Source organism: Cydia amplana, chromosome 25 (genome assembly GCF_948474715.1).
Source record: "Cydia amplana chromosome 25, ilCydAmpl1.1, whole genome shotgun sequence".
NCBI lineage: Eukaryota > Metazoa > Arthropoda > Insecta > Lepidoptera > Tortricidae > Cydia > Cydia amplana.
This window is the reverse complement of record NC_086093.1, coordinates 8,974,927-8,985,578: the sequence shown is the minus strand read 5'-3', so window position 1 is coordinate 8,985,578 and position 10,652 is coordinate 8,974,927.

Here is a 10,652-nt window from a genome sequence, read left to right as displayed (position 1 = left end):
GTGATCACTCACCCATTTGTATTGTAGTCCCATGTCTAGCGCGCTTTACGTCCCCACTGCGCAGCTCATTCGCGCAGCCGCCATTACGGTATAAATACTTCGGGCGCCGCCGCCGTGACGTAGTCGAAATCGAGAGGTGAAGGTGTAAATAATGGAGAGGTGGCGTCCATGTCTAGTTGTAAAAGTAAAAATCGATTATCACCGGAGCTAGCAGCGAGACCGCCGACGCGTAGTCGTGAAAGTGAACCAGTACAGTGTTTCGACGTGTCATCCGCGTAGATCGACAAGTCCGAGGCCGTTACGGAGTGCGTCGAGCGACCATCGTCCGCGCGAGGCGACCATTTTGAGAACGACGCTCTGCTCCGACACGTCGCTACCGCTAAAGTGATAAGTGAACTGTCCAGTTAGTATTCCGTGAGTAAGAGTCAACCGAAGAGAACCACGGGCCGAGATGAACTGCCAGGCTCAGAAGGGTCGCAGGCGGGCGAGCCGCACGCCGCTGCCGAGCGGCGCGCTGGCGCTGGGCGCGCGGCGGGAGCGGCGCGAGGTGCGCGAGACACGCGAGGAGCGCTACGCCGCAGGCAAGTGGGGCTCCGCGCCCGCCGCGGCGGCCCTGCCGCCCCCGCCCACGCACTGGCGCCGCGTCGGAGAACGCTGCCGCGTCGAGCCCGACCGCGCGCTGCCCCTCAAGCTGCTCCTCAACGTGGCGTAGGCCTAGGGACTCTATCACTAGTGTTAGGGGCGGGACCCGCCGTTCGTGCTAAGTTTTTTATTTCGTGAAGCGACGCGACCGCCGGCGTGCGCCGCGGCGCCTCCCGGTTCGGCACCCGGAGGCGCGGCGGCGACGTCCACTAAATTCCGGCGTTAGGTATTATTTTGTGAAAAAAATTTTAGTAGGTAAGGGCGGCCGCGTGCGCCCTCGCCGCCCGCCCGTCGTCGCCGCGAGCCTCTTCTATAAAAACAGAGAAAAACACAAAAAAATAGAGGCGGCGGCGACGTCGGGCGGGCGGCGGGGCTCCCGCGGCCGAGTCTCGCGCCCCGCGCGCAGCCGGGCCGCGCGGCTCCGAGGGCTCCGCTGCGGGCCCCCGCGGCCGCGCGACGCGCCACTCTATTACAAGGCGCGCCGCCGGCCCCGCGCGGAGCACTGCAACGTTGCATTTCTTTCATAAATGAGGCGTTATTTTTATATTTTGACGAGTGTCGGGTGCGAGGCTCGTGATTATTTATCTCGAGACCAAGTTTGTTTGTTTGTAAACGCCGGGCCGCGCGGGCTAAAAGATACTATGCAGCGCAAAAAATTCCAGCGCGCACCCCGCACACACTGAGCTTTAACACAAACTGCGGCCCGGCGTCGTAAAGTCGTAATTCTAGTAGTAGTTTAAAATTGAAGGATGCTACGTCTGTTATTATTGGAGATATATATTGTGGAGTGCAGAGTAGACCTGATCTCAGCTGCGGCTCGCGCCGTTGGAGTCTCTGTGATGTACAAAAACGAGTATATTTGGAATTTTACAAGTTTTTTATAATTAGTTGTAGTATAATTGTGTAAGTGAAGATGGTAGTGCGGCCTACGTCGCTCGAGCCAGCCGCAGCGAACTTTCCCTTCCTTCTGTAGCCCGTAGTTCTACAGGTCTAATACCAAAGCTTATTCTTCCTGCGCTAAAGAAGACCGAAGCAAGCTGTTCAACCCGAAGAAGAAAGAAAAAAACTCAAAACAATTGACAATCAAGACCGAACAAAGAAAAAATTATTCAAGACCTCAAGAACTGACATTTTATAAATCCGGACTACATATCTACAGTCCCCGGACTGACCCTGTCCCCGTCCAAATTCCCCATCCTTTCCCCTGTCCCAGGGCTCTTCGGAGCCCGCCAAATATTTCTGAGTTTCTCACAGACTGTCAATCGATCGATCAATTGCTTCAAAGAGCAATTTTTTTCCTTAGCCCAAGAAAGAAGATTCTAGAAGATCACCAGACGCAGAAGTTGGCAGCTGGAGTGAGTTTTGTGAGTTGTTTTGCTTAATTTCCAACAATATCTTTGGTTGTCCACGCCCAAACTTGCAACTTGGATGGGAACTGCTCCCATACAAATTGGAGTCCGTCTAATAGCCCTTAGATGCCTGGTTTCATATTGAACGCGGGGTGATTATGATTATGAAAATGGCTAATATCTACTAAACTAGTAGCACTTTCTATTGTATCTAGCAACAGTAAGCTATAGTTGGTTCAACCAATTTGTCAGTAAATAAGAACCAGGAAAACCACAGAAATCTAATATTCTAAAAAATATTAATACATTTGGTCTCATTATTGGATTCGGAATCATAACAGGGTATTATTTTACATATTTAGCTTACTATTATTTTTTACTTCTCAACTGTCGGCGGTCCGGATCCGGGCCGCGGTCCGCCATTTGGTGACCCCACAGAAAACCGCCTAGGGTTTGGTCTGTGGGTGACCCCTACATATTATACATTTTGTATACCTATATTTTCTTCTTCTTACTTCGGGGATCTCGGAAACGGCTAACGATTTCGATGACATTTGCTAGGTCAGGGGTGACCAATTAGATTTTTCAGGGGTCCGGTTCTTAAGAGCCCACAGGAGTGATATTTCTCCATACAAACGTACTCGACTGTTTCCTCCGTGGATTTTGAAGCTAGAGCAATGATTTTTTCAACACATATTAATATTGTCAATATCTGTGTCGGACCGTTTTACTTTTTTTGATATTTTTGTTTTTTAAGGCGCTAGAGCCCTTCAAAAATGGCCAAAATGGCCTAATTGACTATGCCGCAATGAGAGGCGCGCTATTCAAAACTTATATCAATTAGCCAAAAAAGCAAAACGTCCGACAAAGATAATGTCATAATCATTTAGATTTCCAAATTTGGTTACGATTGGTTAAGTTTTGGAGGAGGAAACAGTCGAGTACGAAACCTCGATTTTTGAGATTTTTGCGCAGGATTTTTCGCCTTGTCCTTATCGCACTAGTTTTAGGAGCCGCTTCCGTTAGCGAGACGGGTATATTTACTAGAGATGCAACGGATAGTTGTTTGGCCGGATACCGGATATCCGGCCTGGACACTGGCCGAATATCCGGTATCCGGCCGGCGGAACTATACCTACCTATATTTTGAGTTTTGCAGGTGCGCGTCGTGCAGGTTTCGACCTGTTTCGTAGTGAACGTTCGCGCGGACTCATTTCTAGGATCGTAACGAGTTTTATCATGTCATTACGTAGTAAGTTCGTTTATAGTTACAAGTGCGCGCGCGTATTTTTGTGTAAACAAATAAGTGTATTGTGTGACATTGTTTACCAGGGATGTTGCGAACATCCGCATCCGCATCCGCAACCGCGGAACATCCGCATTATTTTCAACATCCGCATCCGCATAAAATCGATGCGGAGCTTATGCGGATGCGGATGTCGAACAAGTCGGTACAGGAACGTCTTAGCGGCGGCGTAAGTGCTAGGTAATTTCGTCATTACCTATAACGAAATCGTCTAGATCCAGAAAAGCCGGCGAAGTTACTGTTTATCAAATATAACGCACCTATATTCTTGCTCAAATAATAAACGTTTGGTTTTTTTAAATAAAAAAATACTAAAAATTTAATATTTGACGTTTTCTAAGTACCTAATCTTGACATCCGCATCCGCGGATGTGAGCCTTTAAAAATCCGCATCCGCATCCGCATCCGCGGATGTCAAAAAATCTGCATCCGCAACATCCCTGTTGTTTACGATTCATTTCTATCTACTATGTCGTTAGCATTATGACCGTGACTGTTTTTTGATTCCATTTTTTACCCCAAAATGTGTTAATTTTACTATCCGGTAGATATGAGCGCCGCGCCGGCGCGCCGCCGCCGCCGACAAAATTTTCGCGCCGCCGCCGCCGACGCTGCTCTACCGGCGTGGCATCGGCGTGACCTTGGTAGTTACTACTACTTTCAGAATCAGATAATATATTTTCAATCGAGTTTAGATCATTAACGGCGCCACTTCGAATAGTTTATAGGTATTCAAAAGGTATTTTAGGCCCATATAATTCAAAAATATCGAAAGCAAATGCAAACTTATCTGTTTAGTTCTTTGAGTATATAGCCTAAGGAGATGTGATAACGTAAACTCTTCGAACAAATTTTTTCGCCACTTTCAGCGGGGGGCGAGGTAAACACCTACAGCACACCACCAAAAGATAAGTAACTCAACAGACACAGATTTTGCTGTTGCGACAAACGCACACTACAAAAAAGTTCAACACATCAAAAATTACACGCACACAAACAGAGTTTTCACATAACTATGCAGCATACATACGAACATGATAGTGATGGGACACATCTGAAGAATGAGTCAAATCAGTTTGATGAATGAACTGAATTGTCTTATACTACTACTATTTATTATAAAATTGTAAAAGTGAAAATTCTGTACATTGAAGATATTAGGTAGCCAATAAAATGATTTTTTGTATGTATGGCTGTCTGTATTTATGTGTCTTTGTGTCTTAGCCAGCACGCACAGCTAAACTGTGGAATGAACTGTCGCCCGCAGGTTTTCCGGGCTGATACATAGGTAAAGATATCGTCCCATAGAAAATTTGAATTTCGCGTCTTTTTTTACTGACATTATTTGCTTGATCAGCTATATTAAACAAACTGCAGTGATTGAATGAATGAATGATTCATTCAATCATTCAAATGTTGAGTCGCTTTTTTGACTTTGTCACATCCCTTAAGACCGATTCGTCCCCGTACCACTGTATTCATGTTTACATTTTTCTGTCGTTTATGTATCGCAACGGTTTTTTCTTTAAATGGAGATTGTACTTCAATATACATTTAATAGTTATTATAAATACTTATATATGATAGGAAACGCGATCTTGTTGCGAATTTGAGCTATCAGATCGCCTTTTACACGATAATACTGCACAAGTCATCATTTTTTAAGAGAAACGTCTCGCGACACGGAACGATGTAAAATGGCGGTGAAGCGACTTCAAGTAGTTTTATATAACGTGTTTGAACAGTTGACCAATGTACTTTGCCGGAGGGGGTCGCCCGTGTATCACATCTCCTTAGGCTATATACTCAAAGGTTTAGTTTAGAGTGTTTAGTAACCGCGCTACTAGTCTTGGGGAAACGAAATTATTAATATCAATTTTAACATCAATACGCTTGTAATAAACATACTGATTGTGATTTCCTTCCATTTTTATTGTGGAACGTTCCACATTACAATTTATATATTGTATATACACTAGACATATGGCAATCACAATGAAAAAATTAACTGTGTCAACTCTGGCTAACGTGAGACTCTAACCCACATCTTTGGATTACCGATCCAATGCATAACTAATTTTGCCAGCTAACCATCCGTCATTTACCGCGAAGTTAACCATTGCAAGCACGGTTAAACGTCTTTAAAAGGTATAAAATGGGGTTAATTTTGAGATATTAAGCGTTTCCACATCTAAATGTCCGGCCGTTGTTGGCTTCGCACGGAAGGGCGTCGGAATCAGGTCTCGTTTAAACTTGGCCACTGTTCAAATTTCAAGCTTTGCTCTCTCGCAGCTCAATCTTTGGCCTTGCATCGCTCGCATGGAATTATACCGCTATCTGAACCTGCAAGTTTTTGGCCCTGTTTGGAGCTCAACTTTCGGCCTGTTTTAAAACGCTTGAGTATTGGTCCTTATCCGATCTTAGCTCCATTGCAGCTCGGCCTTTGATGTCGCACGAATGCGCCCGCAGGAAAGCTTTTTTTTTTTTTTTTATGATATAGGAGGCAAACGAGCAGACGGATCACCTGATGGTAAGCGATTACCGCCGCCCATGGACACCCGCAACACCAGAAGGGTTACAAGCACGTTGCCGGCCTTTAAGATGAGAGTACGCTCTTTTCTTGAAGGTTTGAAGGTTTGGTTCCAGATCTTTAACACTATGGCTTCAGTCTTTATCGGCCTGCGCCCTCGCTCTGCTCTCTTGCAGCTCGGCCTCGCACAGAAGCGCGCCGCAATCGGCGCTCCAGGCGTTCGGCCGTCAGCCAAGCTTACACTTGGCGTTCGATTCTTAGCCGTATGCTTACCTGCAGCTCATCCTCTGGCCTCGCATTGGGTGGCGTCGAAATCATGTCTTCGGTGTTCGGTGGTATCATGTGTTCGGTGTGGAGCTCGGCCTTGGGCCTCACTTTTTGACATAAATCGGTTTTGTTGGGTCGATATTGGTTAATGATGGAGCTCAATTTTCTTTGGACTGTTGACAAGACGTTTCCCTGATACAGTCAATCCGCAATTTTTAACTTAGCACAAAAGATAAGGGCCTCGCTAAGATCTTCCGGCCAGAGCCTCGCCAAGATTAAGACCGCCTCTGATGCCGCGCGATACCGCTTGTCCATAGTTTATACGATATAATTTTTTTTTTCGTACCATTATTCAATAAATTATTCTTGAGAATAAAAAATGCATTTGTTTCATAACTTTCTTACAGCAAAAACATGGCTTTTTGGTAAAATTTTGGTTTGAATTCTTTTTTTATGAATCGAAGGTGTTTCAAGGCCACGCCGCCGATTCGCCGCCGCCGCCGACCAATTTTGACCGGCGCGCCGCCGCCGGCTAAATGCCTATCGGCGCTCATATCTACTATCCGGTATCCGGCCGGATAGTAGGTCACTATCCGGTATCCGGCCGGATACTAAAAAAACCGCCGGATAGGCCGGATACCGGATAGTAACCGAATATCCGGTGCATCTCTAATATTTACCTAAAATATTTAAATCTCAGCTCCTGTTGGCTCTTAAAATAAAATGACCATCGCAGTCCGTTTTTCCTTGAGTTTATTAAATAAGCAAACAAAATAGTTCTGCGGACCGCGCTCCGCCATTTGGTGACCCCTGTGCAAGGTGTATGGGGGTAATCGGGGACGAAAAATTTATCTAGCTCGGTCTTTGGGAAAACGCGCATTTTTGAGTTTTTATATGTTTTTAAGCAAGCAAAGCTTGGTCTCCAGACTAAATACCTTAATATTTAATTACATAATAATATATAGTAACATAACCTCACCTCACTCACCACGTGTCTAAGTTACGGGCTCGATTCCGGAACCGCCGAACGCCTGAGTCATGGTCCTACAAAAACCGTTTTGCCTAACGATAGTGCGTCATTGGCGAAGGAAAAAAGTGCTTGAATCAACTATAGTCGTGTATTTTTATAATTCCGTGTTGAAAAAAAAATTGAGGGCACTTTTTTGATAAATAGCGGTAATATTCAACTATCTCAACCATTAGAGACGGTCCAATATACCTATAAAGTCTATTTTCAGGGTTCCGTAGCCAAATGGCAAAAAACGGAACCCTTATAGATTCGTCATGTCTGTCTGTCTGTCTGTCTGTCCGTCTGTCTGTCCGTCCGTATGTCACAGCCACTTTTCTCCGAAACTATAAGAACTATACTGTTGAAACTTGGTAAGTAGATGTATTCTGTAAACCGCATTAAGATTTTCACACAAAAATAGAAAAAAAAAAACAATAAATTTTTGGGGTTCCCCATACTTCGAACTGAAACTCAAAAAATTTTTTTCCATCAAAGCCATACGTGTGGGGTATCTATGGATAGGTCTTCAAAAATGATATTGAGGTTTTTAATATCATTTTTTTCTAAACTGAATAGTTTGCGGGAGAGACACTTCCAAAGTGGTAAAATGTGTGTCCCCCCCCCTGTAACTTCTAAAATAAGAGAATGATAAAACTAAAAAAAATATATGATGTACATTACCATGTAAACTTCCACCGAAAATTGGTTTGAACGAGATCTAGTAAGTAGTTTTTTTTATACGTCATAAATCGCCTAAATACGGAACCCTTCATGGGCGAGTCCGACTCGCACTTGGCCGCTTTTTTTTATTCGGTAGACTAAATGAATTTTAGTCTACCGAATAAAAAAATAGGCTAGTATATTTCAACCACAAAGGGTACCATGACAGGTGTCTTCTCCATATAATTTATAACGTTAAAACGCCAAATCTCTCACGAAAATGCACTGAGATGATGACATCTGTCAGCGTACCCTTCGGCCTTCCTGCTTGAAAAATACATACTATAGTTGCCAGCGTCCATAGGCTGCGCTAGACGGGGCACGCTTTTTGGCGACGCTGCCTTTTTGGTGGTAAAATGGCATCAGTACATAGTAAAAAAACAGTCGCTTCCCGCTGTCTGTCTGTCTGTCTGTATGCTTAGATCTTTAAAACTACGCAACGGATATTGATGCGGTTTTTTTTAATAGATAGTGATTCAAGAGGAAGGTTCATGTATAATTTGTTAACCCGTCCGAAGCCGGGGCGGGTCGCTAATACGCTAATAGTTACACTATACAGCAGGGGTCACTAATTAGTTTATTCGGTGGTCCGATTCTTAAAATAAAATCGCGGTCCGTTTGACCTTGAGTTTAATAAGCAAAAATAATAAAATAGGTCGGCGGTCCGCAATTTGGTGACCCCTGCTGTACAGGGTGTTTTTAGATTTTGCACTTTACAACGTGTGAATTGTGAATTCGAAAGCCCGTACCTAGGTACCTATCTAGCTCTAGAGCTAGTACTTGAATACCTACTCTATCAGAAACCGGCCGTAACCGGTCTCAATAACGGTTGGATATGGTGAAAAACAACCGGCTTATCTGCGGCTATCGTGTGGCCTATATTCAGTTATTCATCTTTTTATTGCGTACGGCTACGGAATGAGGGTGTTGTGTCATTTATTCAATTAATCTCTGGGAGACAGAGTTTTGCTCAGACAACATATAAAAACTAAAAAACGCGCGTTTTCCCAGAGATAAAACCTAGCTAGATCGATTTTTCGCCCCCGAAAACCCCCATATAGCAAATCGTTAGAGCCGTTCCCGAGATACCCGAAATATTATACATAATTATAAATAAATAAATAAGAGTATACAAGAATTGCTCGTTTAAAGGTATTAGATTAGATAGATTATACAGGATGATTGGAAATTCGCCGTTTCAAGGAATACGGCGAATTTCCAATCACCCTGTATTGCTACATAATAAAAACCGACCAAGTGCGTGTCGGACTCGCGCACGAAGGGTTCCGTACCATTACGTATTAGTGGCTGATCTCACAATATAAAATAAATATATTATTTTTATCTCTTAGCGGCACTTGTACCGTCCCACTAACCCGAGATTAACCGGTTAAACCTCCCAGTGTCAAATTGTACTGGTAACCATGGTAACTCCAGCTTTAACCGGTTAACGCCGGGTTAGTGAATGGTGCAAGTGGCCCTTAATTAGGATTAGATTAGTTAGATGTACGAACATTACGAACTTGCGTTTTTTGGAAGGGTTTCCACGGAAGACCAGCGTCAAGGTATTCATAAGGTGCCTTGATACCAAGCTGAGTGGAAACCTCTTAGGGACACTTGCACCATTAACTAACCCGGGGTTAACCGGTTAAGTCTTGGAGTTACCATGGTTCAATTTTATAACAAACTGATTGCGGAGGTTGCGGGTTCAAGTCCTGCCGGAAGCGTATATCTTTCCATTTTTTTCCTTTAATATTCAATTTGGGGTTACCATGATTACCAGTACAATTTGACACTGTGTTATCGGTTTAATCGGTTAACCCCGGGTTAGTGGGTTGGTGCAAGTGGCGCTTATTCTCTTATGGCTCCTCTACACGATGGGCCAACGCCGGCCACTCCAAGGGACGCATTTATGCGTTAGAGGGAGCAAGGGATATTCCTATCTCATTCTACCGCATGGCTGCGTCCCTTGGAGTGGCCGGCGTTGGCCCATCGCGTAGAGGAGCCATTAACAATAAAGTCGCGTCAAGATAATTTTGAACACCTCGCCCGCTTAGCAACTATTGCTGCCTACCAATAAAATCGGCCAAGTGCGAGTCGGACTCGCGCACGAAGGGTTCCGTACCATTATCTATAAAAAGCGGCCAAGTGCGAGTCGGACTCGCCCATGAAGGGTTCCGTATTCAGGGGATTTATGACGTATTAAAAAAAAACTACTTACTAGACCTCGTTCAAACCAATTTTCGGTGGAAGTTTGCATTTATTTTGTGTGAAAATCTTAATGCGGTTCACAGAATACATCTACTTACCAAGTTTCAACAGTATAGTTCTTATAGTTTCGGAAAAAAGTGGCTGTGACATACAGACGGACAGACAGACAGACATGACGAATCTATAAGGGTTCCGTTTTTTGGCATTTGGCTACGGAACCCTAATAAAAACGACAAAAAAATCACGTTTGTTGTATGGGAGCCCCCTTAAATATTTATTTTATTCTGTTTTTTAATATTTGTTGTTATAGCACTTATAGCGGCAACAAAAATACATCATCTGTGAAAATTTCAACTGTCTAGCTATCCCGGTTCATGAGATACAGCCTGGTGACAGACGGACGGACGGACAGCGAAGTCTTAGTAATAGTGTCCCGTTTTCACTCTTCGGGTACGGAACCCTAAAAAGCGGCGGTTCTCACGATACGCGTCGGTTCCCGGTTCCCGCACGCCCCTCCGGTCCAAGCGAGACGGTCTATATCGCCGTTCCGCTCTGCGGGAACCGCGTGATAAGTTGATAACCGACCCGCCTGCCGACTCCGCTTGCGGCCAACCGCCG